The sequence below is a fragment of the Acinonyx jubatus genome, chromosome C1 (assembly GCF_027475565.1).
Source record: "Acinonyx jubatus isolate Ajub_Pintada_27869175 chromosome C1, VMU_Ajub_asm_v1.0, whole genome shotgun sequence".
NCBI classification, from domain to species: domain Eukaryota; kingdom Metazoa; phylum Chordata; class Mammalia; order Carnivora; family Felidae; genus Acinonyx; species Acinonyx jubatus.
Genome location: NC_069381.1, coordinates 210,159,019 through 210,175,325, shown reverse-complemented (window position 1 = coordinate 210,175,325; position 16,307 = coordinate 210,159,019). Strand labels below are relative to the sequence as shown.

The following is a 16,307-nucleotide window of genomic DNA, read 5'->3' as shown; positions in this document are numbered from 1 at the left end:
AAACGTTTACATTCTTTCCCTGCCTGATCCTTCCAGTATTGGGAAACTTAGCAAATATTCTTTATGACAGTATATTTATTTGCTTAAGTTCAATAAGAATCTGTTCTCCTGTAATAGGACACAATTGGAAACATTGGTTATAAATTACCAAGGCTTTGACTAGAATGTCATATTTGAGAATAAAAGCATAGGCTCAGATATGATCAGACAGCTTTAAGGAACTAATATTGACTTTATAGAGCCAATAATGCCCTTGAAAAAATTGGTCTGGTATCCTGCTTACAGACAGAGTTCCCAGCAGTTTTACTACGTAAGTAAAGAAGGTCAATCTCCGGCAGGCTCAGGAACCTTAGAATATTTTGGGGACCTCAAGAAAAAAAGAATACACCCAAATCTATATGTATTGCAGGCAAAGTCTGATGGTGAGTCATTGGCTTGGCTTAGCTTTGAGAGGCTTTTAAAAGTCCAATATGAGATTCCTTATGAAAACTTCCAGCAAAGCAGATTTGAAAGAGCCTATATGGTAAATCATTATTCTTGCTTCACTTAAGTAAATAATCAGGCCAAGGTTATCCAAACTAGACTTAATTTGCAAACAAATTAGTCTTACCGTGGTTATCTTTGGTAGAAATGGGGCTGACTATAAAGAGAAAATTATGTTTCTGCTGTCAGCACAATCCTCTGTCTCCCCCTCTCTCTGCCCCTTCCCCGCTCACGCTCCGTCTCTGTCACTCTCAAAAATGAATAAATGTTAAAAAAATAAAATTAGAAAAATAGAGAGAAAATTATGTGTCAAAGGAAACTATAGTACACCCCTGTGGATATCGGATTCTAGTCCTGCCAATTGTCTCCCAGGTTTTGTTGCGACTTATAAACTGACACGGGTCCTGAATTCTTCTAGTTTCCTCTAATATTTGGCTACAGCTCTTCAAACTAACATTTCCAATTTTCTGACTGTTGAATGTACATGAGAAATCATATTCTTCTACTTTAAAATATATATATATTTATTTATTTGAGAGAGAGAGAGAGAGAATAAGTGGGGGAAGGGCAGAGAGAGAAGGAGAGTCTCAAGCAGGCCCCACACCCAGTGCACAGACCAACATGGGGCTTGATCTCAAGACTGAGATTGTGACCTGAGCTGAAATCAAGAGTCAGACACTTATCTGACTGAGCCGCCCAGGCGCCCTACTTTTTTTCTTTTTTTTTTTTTTTTCAGTTTATTTATTTAACTAAACTCTATATCCAACATGGGGCTTGAAGACAGGTCCCCAAGATCCAGTGGGGCACCTGGGTGGCTCAGTCTGTTGAGCATCCAACTTCCGCTCAGGTCATGATCTCATGATTCATGGGTTTGAGCCCTGCTTTGGGCTTCGTGCTGACAGCTCGGGGATCCTGAAGCCTGCTTCAGATTCTGCGTCTCCCTCTCCCCCTGCCCCTCCCCCACTTGCACTCTGTCTCTCTCAAAAATAAACAAACATGAAAAAAAAAGATTTTATTAAGTAATCTCTACACCCAACATGGGGTTCAAATTTACAATCCCAAGATCGCAAGTCACATGCTGTACCAACTGAGCCAGGGACCCTGCATAGTCTACTTTTTTGACCCTCTGACCTGGAATCATTGAGGGCTAAAACTGCTCTTTTCCCAGAGCTACGCAAGCAAGCTAAAGCTGGACAACTTGATATAAACTTCAAAGAAATCACCACAACATGTCCTATAAGGACAGTCTTCATGCCTGTATCTGTGTGGCCCCTCAGAAAGACCACCAGAGACATTAAAACTGCCAACCAGAAAAATCTCTCAGGTTGCCGTTACCTGGTCTTACTGCATCTGAAGAGGTTTCCAAACAGATATCTAGAAATCTTCTCAACTGGCTGCCCTCAGAACTCAGAAATCGGGAGTATAATCTTCTCCAATCATTAACCATTGTTTTCCTTTTGTTTCCATACAAATGCCTCTTACTAAATATCTGATTGCTTGCACAATAGGCCTAATTTTGAGAGCCCACCTGGATTTCTGTCTTAAAATAAGACACAACTGTTTAACTGAACTGGCCTATTCTTGGGCCTAAGAGACTGGTTCAGTGAGATGGGGCAACCTACCAATTCAACTTATGGACTGTGAAGCTTCTTGGGAAAGTTTCAGAGATAGGGACTGAACGGGAACAGAACGTGCCACCCCAAAATGTGCCACTTTGGCATGTAGATTATTTTGACCTGAAGGCAATCAAGTCCCAGCGGACTCCAGAAAAACTTTTACCCCTCCCTTAATTGCCGAAAAAAATTTAGATGGTTAGATGGGGAGCCTGACCCAGAAAGAGAGCTATTACCAGACACACACACACACACACACACACACACACACACACACACACACATATATCTCCTGAAAGACTTACCTGCATGGCAGGGCCAACACCTGCCTAGGAAACATCTACTCTTCTCATGGTCCTGAAAATTGCCCTCCTCCCCTTCGATGTCCCAGCCCCATCCCTTTCCCTAGCTCGGGGTGGCATGTAAGCCTCAATTGCTTGACTGACATTGGGTCTTGTTTAAAAGAAAAAAAAAATTTTAGTGTTTATTTTTGACAGAGAGGGAGACAGAGCATGAGCAGGGGAGGGGCAGAAAGAGAGGAGACACAGAATCCAAAGCAGGCTCCAGGCTCTGAGCTGTCGGCACAGAGCCCGACACGGGGCTCAAACCCATGAACCGTGAGATCATTATCTGAGCCAAAGTGAGACACTTACTGACTGAGCCACCCAGGCACCCCTTGGATCTCATATTTTTATAGGGCTTTTTTATATACAAAATTAAATTTGCTTTTTTTTCCCTGTTTACTTTTCATTCAATTATTAGACTAGCCAAAGAACTTAGAATAGTAGAAGAAAATTTTTTCCACCCTCACATAGGCATTTAGGATCTTGTAGTTGGGCAGACTTTCAAATTTGTTGTTAGTGATGATGAACCCAAGGACTTTTTCCTGTATATGTACTTCTAAGGTTATCTGCTTTTAGAGCAGTTTTCTTTCTTTTTTTTAAGAATATATTTTATATTTTTAAGCAATTTCTACACCCAAGAGTGGGGCTTGGACTTACAACCCTGAGATCAAGAGTCACATGCCTTGCCAACTGAGCCAGCCAGGCACCCCAAAGAATAAACTGCTTTAAACTTTATTTTATTATTTTTTTAATATTTTATTTTATTTTATTTTATTTTATTTTATTTTATTTTATTTTATTTTTTTATTTTTTGAGAGAGAGAGAGAGAAACAGAGTGTGAGCAGGGAAGGGGCAGAGAGAGAGACGGAGACACAGAATCCAAAGCAGGCTCCAGGGTCCACACCGTCAACACAGAATCTGACGTGGGGCTCAAACTCATGAACTGCGAGATCATGACCTGAGCTGAAGTCAGAGGCTTAACCGACTGAGCCACCCCTAAATTAAAAAAAAAATTAAATAATTTTCAACATACGAAAAAGTAGGAGGGGGCGCCTGGGTGGCTCAGTCGATTAAACGTCCAACTCTTGATTTTGGCTCAGGTCATGATCTCAGGCTCATGAGATGGATCATGAGATCATGAGATGAAGTTTAAGATTCTCTCCCTCCCTCTCCCTCTGCTCCTCCTCTGCTTGTGTTCTCTCACTCTCTCTCAAAAAAAAAAAAAAAGTAGAAGAATATGATTCCTCATGTCCTTTCAACAACATTTATTCCCATTTTTCAGTTTTTGACAAATGGTTTTTGTTCCACAACTGGATGGGGGAGGCACACCCTACGGGGAACCATTTTGTAAGGATCTGGGGAAACTGGTTTCATGGGCAGGTTGAGAAATGCACGCTTGCCTAGGCAGCTAAGGCACTTCATGGAAGGTAAGGTTGGGTAGGGAGGGCTGTACCCCACCCCCTGCTCTGCACCTGACCACTCTGCGGGGCTAGGCGTGGGATTAGAAGGCTCACTCTGGGAAGCTGGCACCAGTACCATGATGAAGTTGTGCCCAAACATAGTGACACCAGTGTCCCTCAGGAGTGAGGGATGCAGCAGTCAAGCTCATACTATGGCACCAGGAACTGTCAGCCACATTTTAATGTATGTTCACAGGCTGTGGAGTCAAAGGAGCAAGTTCGAGAGGGTAGAGGGCCTCTAGGTCAAGTACTCCAGAACCTCCCTACTCAAGCAAGGCTGTGGGCCAGGAAGCTGGTTAGAAATGCAGAGTCTTGGGGTGCCTGGGTGGCTCAGTTGGTTGAGCGTCCGACTTCGGCTCAGGTCACGATCTTGTGGTTCACCAGTTCAAGTCCCGCATCGGGCTATGTGCTGACAGCTCAGAGCCTGGAGCCTGCTTCGGATTCTGTGTCTCCTTCTCTCTCTGCCCCTCCCCCACTCATTCTCATTCTCTCTCTCTCTCTCTCTGTCTCTCTCAAAAATAAATAAAATATTAAAAAAGAAAATTTTTTAAAATTTAAAAAAGGAAAGAAATGTAGAGTCTTGGGGCCCCACCCCAGAGCTATTGAATCAGAATCTGCCTCCAGGGCTTCCTGGCACATTTCACATCAGAGAAGTGCTTCTCTAAAGCTCTCAGGTGTGGCTTTTTGGAGGCATAGATTACTCCAAATCTGGAACCTCAACAATTCTGGGTTGCTAGCAGCTGGTCCATCCCTCATCAGAAAATGTATCAATTCCTTTGGCAAGACCCCAGAGAGGGAGCCTCCAGATACTCCAGCATCACCTCCGTCCACAGGCCATTCACTAGCTAGGCAACACCTCTTTCAGGCTTTGGTAAACTACTGTTGGAAGGGCAGGCTGTGGGCTTGATAAGGAGAATCTTAACTGAAGACCCTGCTGAGAATGTCTCCTTTCTATTGTCCCTGTTGGAAATTCCAAGCCCTCAAGCTAAAGTTTAAGGAAGACTTTTCCTGTGTTACTTATAAACCCATTTTCAGCTCCTGTTCAGTGGGCTGACAGTACTTGAGAAAAAGAAAGTCTTTGAAAAAGACTTTTTCTTATTTTATAATTTTTAATTAAAAAAAATTTTAAGTTTATTTATTTATATTGAGAAAGAGAGAGAGCATGAGTAGGAGGGGCAGAGGTGGCGGGGCGGGGGAGAGGAGAGAGAGAGAGAGAAAGAGAATCCCAAGCAGGCTCCTCACTGCCAGCATGGGCTTAAACTCACAAACCGTGAGATCATGATCTGAGTTGAAATCAAGAGTCAGATGCTTAACGAACTAAGCCACCCAGGTGCCCCTATTTTATAATTTTTTAGAAGTCCAATGGTAGTACATGCTTGTGGTTAAATTTTTTTGAAAAATGCTGACACCTGTACAAATAAAATGCAGAAGCCTGTGTCTCATCTCTCTTCCTGCTCCTGCTACCCCCAGGGGACCTTCAGCATTTGCTATGTATCCTTACAGATCTATTTCTTGGCATTTAAAAACACTACACACACGCACACGCATGCACGCATGCACACGTGCACGTGCTTCCTGAAGTCTTTCCAATTTATCTCTTCTCCTCAGCCTTTTGCACTCCTTCTTAAGAGATTACTACTTGAGTATTCAACCATCTATTGGCTAAACTTATTAATTGATTTTCAAAACTGGGTGAATCCACCAGGTCAAGCAAAATTATCAGAAGATTGATAATTGTAGAATCTGGTTGGGGGGTAAATGGGCATCCATTTTGCTTATTTTCATGTGGGTTTCAAATTTTTTAAAACACAAGTGAAACTGAAAAGGAATATGCCAAGCCCTGAGACATAAAGTAAGACTGTACCCGGGCTCAGTCGGTTGAGCATGCAACTCTTAATCTTGGGGTTGTGAGTTTGAGCCCCATGTTGACTGTAGAGATTACTTTTTAAAAAAATCTTTTTTTTTTAATGTTTATCTTAGAGATAAAGATCAAGAGTGAGTGGGGGAGGGGCAGAGAGAGAGGGAGACACAATCCACAGCAGGCTCCAGGCTCTTGAATTGTCAGCACAGATCCCCATGCAAGGCTCAAATCCACCGACCCACCAGCAGTGACATCATGACCTGAGCCGAAGTCAGAGGCTTAACTGACTGAGCCACCCAGGGGCCCCAAAAAATAAAATCTTAACAAACAAACAAACAATTGGTAAACTGCATCTGGCTGACCTGTTTTTTAAATAACTTAAAAAAAATTTTTTTTTTTTTAATGTTTATTTATTTTGAGAGAGAGACAGAAACCAAAGCAGCTCCAGGCTCCGAGCTGTCAGCACAGAGCCTGAGGCAGGGCTCAAACACACCAACCTTGAGATCCTGACCTGAGCCTGATGCTTAACCGACTGAGCCACTCAGGTGCCCTTGCCCTGTTTTTAGGTTCAGACTGCTAAAGAACAAAAATTCAGCTGAGTAAATTGAAGATCTAATTCAGCAACTGATGAATTGGGCAGTATCCTCTCTAGCAAGTAGAGGGGAACCTCCAAGAGTTGTACAAAATGGAAAGTTTTTATAGGAAGGAGGGTGGGGCGAGGAAGTTATTAGCAAAAGAGAAGAAAGGATTGCTTGAGGCAGAGTCACTTTCCTTTAAGGGAAAGGGCAGGGAAGGTCTTGCTGGGTGGATTATCTCCTGTTCCTTTTGGGGAGGCAGAGGACCCAGGTGACAGGAGTTCGAGCCCTACGTTGGATATAAAGATTACTTTAAAAAAACAATAAACTTAAAACATGCCAATTGACAGGCTAAAACTTCCATTCTAGCAGAGGTTGAAACTGCAATCAGGTTAGGTGTTGAGCCCAGTTTGGTGACTTGGCCTGGCCTAGTGTTGCCATTTTTGGCCTGTGTTTCTCTCTCTCTTTTTTTAATTTTTAAAAAATGTTTATTTATGCTTGAGAGAGAAAGAGCACAAGTGGGGGAGGAGCAGAGAGAGAGGGAGACACAGAATCCAAAGCAGGCTCCAGGCTCCAAGCTATCAGTGCAGAGCCTGATGCAGGGCTTGAACCCACAAACCGTGAGATCGTGACCTGAGCTGAAGTCAGACGCCTAACCCACTGAGCCACCCAGGTGCCCCTGTGCTTCTCTTTTTAGTAAGACTCAGAGTATCTGTTAAGATTGAAGCATGAGCAGAAGGAAGGCCTTCCCCCGGCTTCCTTGCTGTTGGCCATTATTGGGGTGAACTACCTTCCCAAGGGAGGAGGCTCCTGGGGATTTCTTGGCTTCCAGCTCCGAGGGCATGGTCTCTCCAGAAGTGCAGTGGATGGGGTGGCAGAGGGGGGACGTTGGAGGGGAGTTGGAGAAATGAGAGGGAGAGAAACCCTGACCGGTCTTCCCAGCCGGGCCCTGTTTTTCAACTGTCACCAGAGAGCCTGGAGGGGTTGGGTGGGACATCCACCCTCGTAAACTTCGTGCCTGTGTCCAGCTGGGGCAAAGTGCCCTAGCAGAAGCTAGACCAGTCCCCAGACCCCTTTTGTGTCTCTGACATTTTTTTTGGTTTTGTTTCTGACACTCACTTTGTTTTTTAAAAATGTTTTTATTTGTTTTTTGAGAGAGAGAGAGAGTGGAAGGGGCAGAGAGAAAGAGGGACAAAGGATCCAAAGCAGGCTCTATTCTCAGAGCAGAGAGCCCGATGTGGGGCTCAAACTCAGGAACCATGAGATCATGACCTAAGCCGAAGTCAGATGCTTTAACGGCCTAAGCCACCCAGGCGCTGCCTCACTTTGTTTTCCTAAAGTTTATTTATTTTGAAGGAAAGTGTGTGCTGGTATGCACATGGGGAAAATCAGAGACAGAGAGAGAAGGAGAGAGAAAGAGGGAGAGAGAATCCAACAGGCTCCTCTCCGTCAGTGCAGAGCCGGACTCGGGGCTCAATCCCACGAACTGGGAGGTCATGACCTGAGCTGAGGTCAAGAGTCAGACACTTAACAGACTGAGCCCCCCAGGAGCCCTCGGACACTCACTTTGAAAGTACACACTGGGGGCGCCTGGGTGGCGCAGTCGGTTAAGCGTCCGACTTCAGCCAGGTCACGATCTCTCGGTCCGGGAGTTCAAGCCCCGCGTCGGGCTCTGGGCTGATGGCTCAGAGCCTGGAGCCTGTTTCCGATTCTGTGTCTCCCTGTCTCTCTGCCCCTCCCCCGTTCATGCTCTGTCTCTCTCCGTCCCCAAAAATAAATAAACGTTGAAAAAAAAATAAAAAAAAAAAAAAAGAAAGTACACACTGGTTTGGAGAGATGGGCTAGAAATCCATCTTTTCTTCCCCACTTGGTGCCCCTTCAAACCTTCATTCCTCAGTTTCTTCGCCTGTGATCAAGGTTCTAGGAGTCCATGAATTTGGAAGGGAAATTTTTACATGTCTGTTTTCGTTAATCTTTCATTGAAATCTAGCATTTCCTTCCATTGTGTGTGTAGACATCACATCACATTAGTGCAGGCGGTTACTGGGACTTTGTCCCTACTGGGAGTGACAGCTATTTTCATAACACATCACAGTTGCCAACATTTTGAATATGTACACTCATCATGACTTCAAAATCATAGAAGTTATCAGGCCCACCACTATACTGTATTTCAGTATAACTTGCCTCGTTTGTAATCCTGGGCATTTTACTTTATGCATTTAAAAATCTTACTCTGGGGGTACCTGGATGGCTCAGTTCGTAGAGCATGTGACTCTTGATCTCTGGGTTGTGAGTTAGAGCCCCATGTTGGGTGTAGAGATTACTTAAAAGCAAACAACTAAAAGTCTCACTCTGGGAAGGGTCCAAGGGTCTCACCAGACTCCAGAGTGGCCTATGGAACAGAAGAGATGAAGGGGCCTGCTCAGTCCTGTCCACAGCACCTCCTGCCCTCAGAATCACCCTGCCAGTCCTCTCTCTGGGCATCCAGTCCCCATTCCTGGGTGCTGTGTGTGCCTGGCACCCTTCCTCAGCAGGTCAGCTACATGCTGCCATCTGCTGGGGGTGGCCCACATGACACCCTGGGGGTAATGCCAGCAGGCCAGGTCTGGGGACCCAGGGGTGGGGGGGTCCTGAGGGACCAGCTGAGAGGGTCTCTGGCTGCTCCCAGGATAGAAATCAAACTCAAGCCAGCAGGAGGTAAAAGCAGAGCTTACTGAAGGGAGAGAGAGCGAGAGCGAGCGAGAGCGAGCGCGCGAGCGAGCGTGTACAAAGTGTCTGGGAGGCTCAGAAAGGAAAGGAGAGCCCCTTCTATTTTCCTGGGTCTGGTATATGGGTCGTCTCAGGCATCCAGGACCCAGTTAGAACACAGGGCCCGGGTGTTATTCCTTGGAACCAGTGGGTCTTGGCGGTGAGCTGTGTTGTGCCGGGGTGGCGGGCAGGTTGGGGGGGGGGGCGGTCTGGAATACAGATATGATGTCTTCCTTCAGTCTTTCTCACCTGGTCCTTCCTTAGAGATTACCTGTTCTAGAGTAATCATGAACTCCTCATCCTTTACAAGGAGGACATATGCTATTTGCGTTATGAGGCATGTGAAGAGTGGGGTGGGGGTGCAAGTCCTAGCAAGAATAGAAGCAGGAAAAGGAGCAAAAAGCAGACTTTTTTTTTTTTTTTTTTTTGAGTCCTTCAGTTTCCCTAACCCCATGGCCTTGGTTAGATGCTTGTGGTCCTTCTAGTCTTTCTGGGCATTATGAGGTGTAAGTGAAGATATGGACTGTGCCACAAGTCTTGCTGGAGGACCCTCCGTGCCACTCCCACTCGACACTTGCTCCCTGCCAGGGTCCCTGGGTCCCTGCGCCGCAGATGTGTAGTGCTGCCTGGTCCGTGATGAGGGTTTGGGAGCAGGTGAACAGCCCAGCACAGAACTAGGACTTGAAGCCAGAGGCAGGAGCACCTGTGGTGGAGTATCAGGCCGAATGGATTTTTATTTTATTATTTTTTTAATGTTTATTTATTTTTGAGACAGAGAGAGACAGAGTATGAACGGGGGAGGGTCAGAGAGAGAGGGAGACACAGAATCCGAAGCAGGCTCCAGGCTCTGAGCTGTCAGCACAGAGCCCGACGCGGGGCTCGAACTCACGGACCGTGAGATCATGACCTGACCGATCGGACGCTTAACCGACTGAGCCACCCAGGTGCCCCCCGAAAGGATTTTTAAAAACCAATTGTTCTTTGAGCACATGGGCCACTAGTTAAAAGTCGCAATGAGAATGTGGTGAGAAGCTTCTCTCCCTCCCCGTCCCACTGGCCTCAAACTTCACCAGCTTCGTCTTCCTTCCAGAGCCGCTCCCCACATCTAAAGCAAAAATGAACGTGAGCTGGAACCCTGCCTTTTCTTATTTAAATGTTAGGCACCTGGTCTGCACCTGGCTTTTTTGTTTAACAATATTGTCTCGAAAATTGCTTCTATCTACATATAAATACTTCCCTCCTGGTTCTTTCCTTTTTACTGCTCTGGTCATTTCCAAGCAGTCTGTGGAAAAAGAATGTCTTTCCACAGAACCAGGAGTACTCAGATATAGCCAGAAATTGCAGGGTAGTTCTAGAACTCATTTACCCACCTACAAAATTCCAAGGATCCTAGGTGAAAGAATTCTGTATTCCTCTTTAGGTGGATTTGCTTTTCAAAAGGGGTCTCACAGGACTATTGTACCTTAACTCCAAAAATGACTACGTGGTAAATTTTGGGCAGGGCTAGGGGTGAGTTGCTCTTTGGGTAGAAGTCTACTTGTGGTGTCCCAAATCCAAGTGCTAGGGTTCAAGATCTCTGTCTATCCAGAGATTAACCTTGTCTTCCCAAGCCAACCATGGGGCTCTATATAATAAATGTCACTCTCCTACTGGCAACCAACCAGCTCTCCTCCCCAGCTTCTCTCACCAGATATGTCCGCAGGCCAGCAGCCACCGGCTGGGAACACCTCAGAACGATGCTAAGAGGTCTGAGTGCTCCCTGGGGGTGGGCCTGGTGGATGGGTGCCCTGTGTCCCTGCACTAAGAGCAGTTCCCGTTTCCAAGTTTATCAGGGTTTACATGCCATTCTCTGAAATAAGCTTTGAGCTGAAGAATGGGTGCTTTCTCCCAACAAACCACACGTCCAGCAGGGGGCTTCTTCTCATAGACATCTGACCCTTTCATCACTTTGGGCCACTGAGATACACCAATAGATTCCAGGCCCACCCACTATACTTCTCATTCTAGTATAGTTTCCTGCCAGACTCACCCAGCAGGAAAGAGAGACCATCCACACCTGCCAACGTAAGCATCTTGTGGGCCAAGCAGGCTTCTCGGCAAAATAGGAAGATAGCATTCTGGTTTTTACATCGGTGCTTGGTGAGTTTGATTAGTGTGAGTCAGTCTTGCCAAAGGGATCCCCTCTGGCCCATAGAGCTAAGGGTTGCACTGCAGACCACAGTGATTTCCCCCAGAGTAAGTGCCCACTTTGCCCTCTTAGGCCAGTGAACCTGCTGCCTGGGGGCAGGGGCTCTTCCTGGTGGGCCTTTTAACTGGAAGCATGTTAGTCAGATTGAGGAAGTAGGTTCCAGTGTCTGTTCGCTCTGTGTGAAAGAAACTCAGTTGCAGAGATCATAGTGACCTTGGATGTACAGTGATCAGATAGCAGAAAAATTAGCACAAATCCATCCTGACTGCCAACAAATGGTCAGGGTCAGCGGGTCCCCTTCCATCTGAAAAAATCGCACCACCGGTGTTTCTCCTTCCAGGTTGAACTTGGCATTGTTTGGGAGGAAGACTTTTTTCTGTACGCTCTTAGGTTCAGTTCTTGGGAACATGCAAATTAAACTGGCAAAACACAGATTTGCAAAAGAAGAGATACTTTAAAATTCATATACATACATGTGAGTTCACAGAAAAATGTAATTCAAGGAGGTGGTTAGAATTTGGGGCTTCTATACCATCCTCATAGGGGAAGGGGAGGGGGAGAAGGGCATTTACAGGAAAACAAATGGATTTTATTTATTTATTTATTTATTTATTTATTAATGTTATTTCTTTATTTTGAGAGAGACAGAGACAGCATGAGCAGGGGAGGGGCAGGATAGAGGGAAAGAGAGAGAATCCCAAGCAGGCTCCGCACGGTTGGTGCAGAGCCCGACGAGGGGGCTCAAACTCACAAAACCATGAGATCGTGACCTGAGGTGAGGCCATGAGTCAGATGCTTAACCGACTGAGCCACCCAGGTGTCCCATCAAATGGCTTTTAGGAAAGATAAGTAGGCCCTTAGGAAAACAGATAGGAAATATGGTAGTCTTGTGACAATACCTGCTTATGTGATTTCTTACTCCAAAGCAGATTTCTCTCCAGTGGAAAGAGCCCATCTCCTGAGGAGGAGACTGGTGACAGCTGAATCCTTCCAGGAGACTCTGCTTTTAGATACTGGGAGTACGGGAAAAACCACTCACAGTGAGAGATTCTGGATCCCTTCAGTATGAATGCTCCTCTTCTCCTTGTCCAAAGGCCAGGCTGGTTGGGGGTGCTCAGGGTCTAGGGGTTTGGTTCAGCATTCCTGAGACTGGCACAGGGAATTCAGCAAGGGCAGAAGGAGCGGGGTAGTCCCCCCAGCAGAGGCTGTGCGAGGGTGGAGGAAAGGGCCAAGTCACTATGGTTGGCGATCCAGGGCATGTGTAGGAGCACAGAGGGCCAGGGTCAAATCCTATGTCCTTGGGCAAGATTCTTAACTTCTCTGGGCTTCATTTTTCTACTTGGGTAAAAACCCTCACAGGACCACAGTAAGGCTAAGATTACTTAACGCATTCAAAGCACATGATACAGTGCCTGGCACAGAGCAAGTGTTCAGTTAATGCAGCCAACTTCACTGCTGGGGACAGGCAGTGAACAAAGCCGAGCCCCGCTCTCCTGGATCTTCCATTAAACAAAGGTGTACATGCCATCATCAGATGGCCGGGTACACCAGCAGAAAAGGAAGCAGGTGAGAGGCAGGGAGGGAGAGGTGGGGGCTGGTGTGGTCAGGAAAGGGACATCTGAGCAGAAACCAGAATGAGGTGGCCTCACCGGAATTAGGATGATGTCTCATTGCTGTTCCTCCTGCATGTTCCCTTAATCATTCCTTCTCTTGCCTGAGTTTCCACCAGCCAGTGAACCGGGACTAGGTCGGTTCCCATCTCAGCTGAGCACGTGGCCTCCTCTCCATGATCCTTTCTGGGGGTGGCGTCAGTGGAGTGCGAGCACATGGGGGCCCCAGGTTCCGAATGTGAGTTAGGGTGGTGGGTTTCTTCCATTCCTCTGTACCTCCTAATTCCACAGGGCCAGAAGACACGGCGGGGGGGGGGGGTGCCCTCTCCAGGAGAAAAGCTTACACATTCCGCCCTCTACCTTGTCTGGAGGAGCAGTTGTGCTCGGGGAAACTGGCCAGCTGTATGGCTGCGGGGCGAGGCTGAGCTGCAAGAACCAGAATAGAAGGGCTAAATTTAAACCGTGTCTGGAGGCTTCAGGGAGCCCGCGGGCCTGTGGGCCCTGGGGTGGCTCCGTCCCACCTCCCTCCTCTCCTTCCACCTCTCCACTCCCTTCTGCCTCCTCCCCCTCCCCCTCCCCCTCCCTCCACCCACCCTCTTTCCCCTCCCACCTCCTCCCCCTTCCTCCTCCCACCCACTTCCCTCCTCCCTCCTCCCTCCTCTCCTCCCTCTCAGAATGGAAACTGTTTCTTTCCTGGCTGCCGAGATCCGGTTTCCTCCCAAGGAAATAATGTCTCACCGCAGCTGAGGCCGGCACTGCCCCCTGGAATTTCCCTGCAGGGGAGAAACACCCCGCTGGCGGAGCTGCTCTGAGCTGGGACACACCTAGAGCCTGCTTGTGCACAACCCAGAGGGGGACACGCCCAGAGACACACACAGAAGTAAACAGAAACAGAAACAGGCTGGGAAAACCCTGGGGGGGGGGGGGGGTGAACCCTAGGATCAGGTTCTTGTCCCAACACTGTCTCCACCTCCCTGTGAGGCAGGAGCAAATCATCTCCTGTTCTGAACTCTTTTTTTTTTTTTTTACCTCCTTAATATTAAAATAGACCTCTTAAGAATCAAAATAGAACAGAACTCTAAAGGAATCAACCTAGAAAGTGCTTTGATTATTTCAAAGATGTCTCTTTCTTTGTTCAAAATATTTTTAAATCCCTTTTTTTTTTCTTTCTGAAAAATTCCTTTAAGGACCAGTTTTAGGCACTCATAGGTCTGCCTTGTTACTTTTCCAGACATTTCAGTTTTGCCTAGAGGGATCGCTGCCCACGGTACCAAGAGACTTGGGGCTGGTTCCAAATACTGAGTTCAAAAGATTCCTGCAAGGACAGTGAAAAGACTGTCAGGTGCCATCACTGTTGCAGAATTCCCCTGATGCCCAAGGCCAGTCCCCAGAGAGGGACAACAGCTCCTGGAGGAGCTCTCAACCCTCAGCCACACGCAGGGTCCTTCTAGAGCCTTACATAGTCCAACACTCAGACACAGAGGGGTCTACACACACACACACACACACACACACACACACACACACATACACACGGCCAAATGGAAACTTCTAGTTTCAGCTACAATATCCAGAGGTAGCAGTCTGTGAGAACCTGAGCCACGCACCCCTCGTGTTTTTGTGCATGTATTCACCGAGGCTAGACACGGGGGCTGTCACAGACCTGATCAGGTGGGGATGGTCACAGCTCAGACACCCTCCAAGCAGGCTGTGCCCGGAGACTTTAGCAGGAGAGTGAGCGCTGAGGGGACACACCCAGACACATTGGGTTGCCTGGTAACACAGAATGCCAGGCCCAGGGACACACACCCTCTCTGGGATCACACACTCATACTGTTTCCACAGGGGCAGGATCCCACGGAGCCGGCTGGCTGCCCCAGGCACACCCTCTCGCCACCGAGAACTGCCTTCGTTCAGAGATGTGACTGGTTGGCTCAGTCGGTTAAGCGACCGACCTCCCGACCTTGGATCAGGTCTTGATCTCACAGCGTGAGTTTGAGCCCTGCATTGGGCTCCTTGCTGAAAGCTCAGAGCCTGCTTCAGATTCTCTCTCTCTCTCTCTCTCTCTCTCTCTCTGCGCCTCCCCCATGCACGTATTCTCTCTCTCTCAAAATTTAAAAAAAAAAAAAAAAGGAAAAAAACAGCTGTGCAGCTAAAGATCCTGCTCATTGGCACCCCCAAATGCTTACCGGATTTAGAGAGTGCTGAGCAAGCCCCCCAAAACTTCCAGTCCCACTCAGTCACACACACACCGTTAGAGTGGTCAGAGTCTAGACTCCTCACGTCCTTTTGTTTCCTCTCGGAAAAACTTTGGCTTTTCCATTTTAAGCGGCCAGTGACCAAACAGTCTATTTCTGTAACTTCTTAGTATTAGCCAGAGCCTGTTCTTTTGAAACTTCTACAGTTAGTCAGGAAGAATGCTTCTGACCTTTGTTTTCAAATTCAACTATGCAGAACACTAAACACACAATGTGAAAACACAGAGGCCAATTTTTTTTAAGGGTCTTTTTTTTTGTTTTGTTTTTGTTTTTGTTTTGAGGCTGGGAGACACAGAGAGAGAAGGAGAGAGAATCCCAAGCAGGCTCCGACTGTCAGCCTGGAGCCCTATGTGGGGCTTGAACTCACAAACCGTGAGATCATGACCTGAGCTGAAGTCAAGAGTCAGATGCTTAGCTGATTGAGGCACCCCTCAGAGAACAATTTTTAAAATTCACAGACAAACCATGTTTGAGGGTTTTTCAGCTTTTTGTGGGAGAAAGGCAAGTTTGCCGACTTCAGTGGTTTTTAAAATTCGAACTTGGCAAACAGGAAAACAACTGTGGAGTCTTTGTAAAGTGAGCAACAGGTAAAAGCTCCTTCGGGCAGCACCCCTCACTTCTTAGGGATGGGCAAGCTGAGGACTCACCTTTGACCTGGTCTCCCCAGCCACCTTGACCAAAGTCAATCTGACCTTGATTATGCGGAACTTCCGGTGTGGTGTTTAGACTGCCTGTCTAGTAAACAGCGGTGCCCTCCCTTGGGTCCAAGGACAGCCCCCCATGTAGGTTCTGTCCCCTCCTCTGGATGTTTCAGACACAGTGTTGGCTTTTGGGATGAGATAATCTGGTTTTCCTGGCCACAGCAGTCCACTTACTCCAGTTCCATCACCAGACAGGACCACCCTGGAGACATCCTCAGATCTATACACTGGGTCTAGCTGGGCCCTCGCCTGCCATACAGGTCCGTCCTTCCTCTGTCCCTTTTCCCCTTTGCCCTTCCTTCCCTCCCTCCCTCCCTCCTCCATCCCTCCATCTCAACCTCTGACAGGAATTCCAGTGTGAACCTGGATCGGCTACAGCGAATAGGGATCTTGCCACACTCAGCCTCTCCTTACGTTATCTCCCTCTCTCAGTATTCCTTTTTATTCTTACTATTCATACAGC

General features: G+C 47.2%; 1 protein-coding gene and 1 long non-coding RNA gene across 21 annotated transcripts in view; one reads left to right on the top strand and one right to left on the bottom strand.

The window, feature by feature from the left end:
- LOC128314148 (uncharacterized) overlaps positions 1-16,307 on the top strand; it is a 38,658-nt gene that overhangs the window by 15,300 nt on the left and 7,051 nt on the right. For 3 of the 17 annotated variants that reach the window (XR_008295614.1, XR_008295615.1, XR_008295624.1), the window contains one exon: positions 12,205-12,841. The exons of 2 other annotated variants lie outside the window; for them this stretch is intronic. The gene's annotated coding sequence lies outside the window, so the exon portion shown is untranslated. Of the gene's footprint in view, positions 1-10,199; positions 10,597-11,094; positions 11,227-11,615; positions 11,751-12,204; positions 13,124-13,559; positions 13,766-16,307 lie in introns of those variants that run through there. 12 more of the 17 variants (XR_008295626.1, XR_008295625.1, XR_008295618.1 and 9 more) reach the window with 12 other exon arrangements.
- On the bottom strand, positions 9,820-15,397 carry LOC106980998 (uncharacterized). 4 transcript variants are annotated; one of them, XR_008295632.1, is made up of 5 exons: positions 15,075-15,397; positions 13,624-13,658; positions 12,315-13,311; positions 11,117-11,694; positions 9,820-10,192 (listed from the first exon to the last, which is right to left on the bottom strand). It is a non-coding gene; the product is annotated as an uncharacterized LOC106980998 (long non-coding RNA). The 4 variants fall into 4 exon arrangements; XR_001431166.3 differs by having other exon boundaries at positions 12,315-12,480; positions 12,925-13,311; positions 13,624-15,393; XR_008295630.1 differs by having other exon boundaries at positions 13,624-15,396.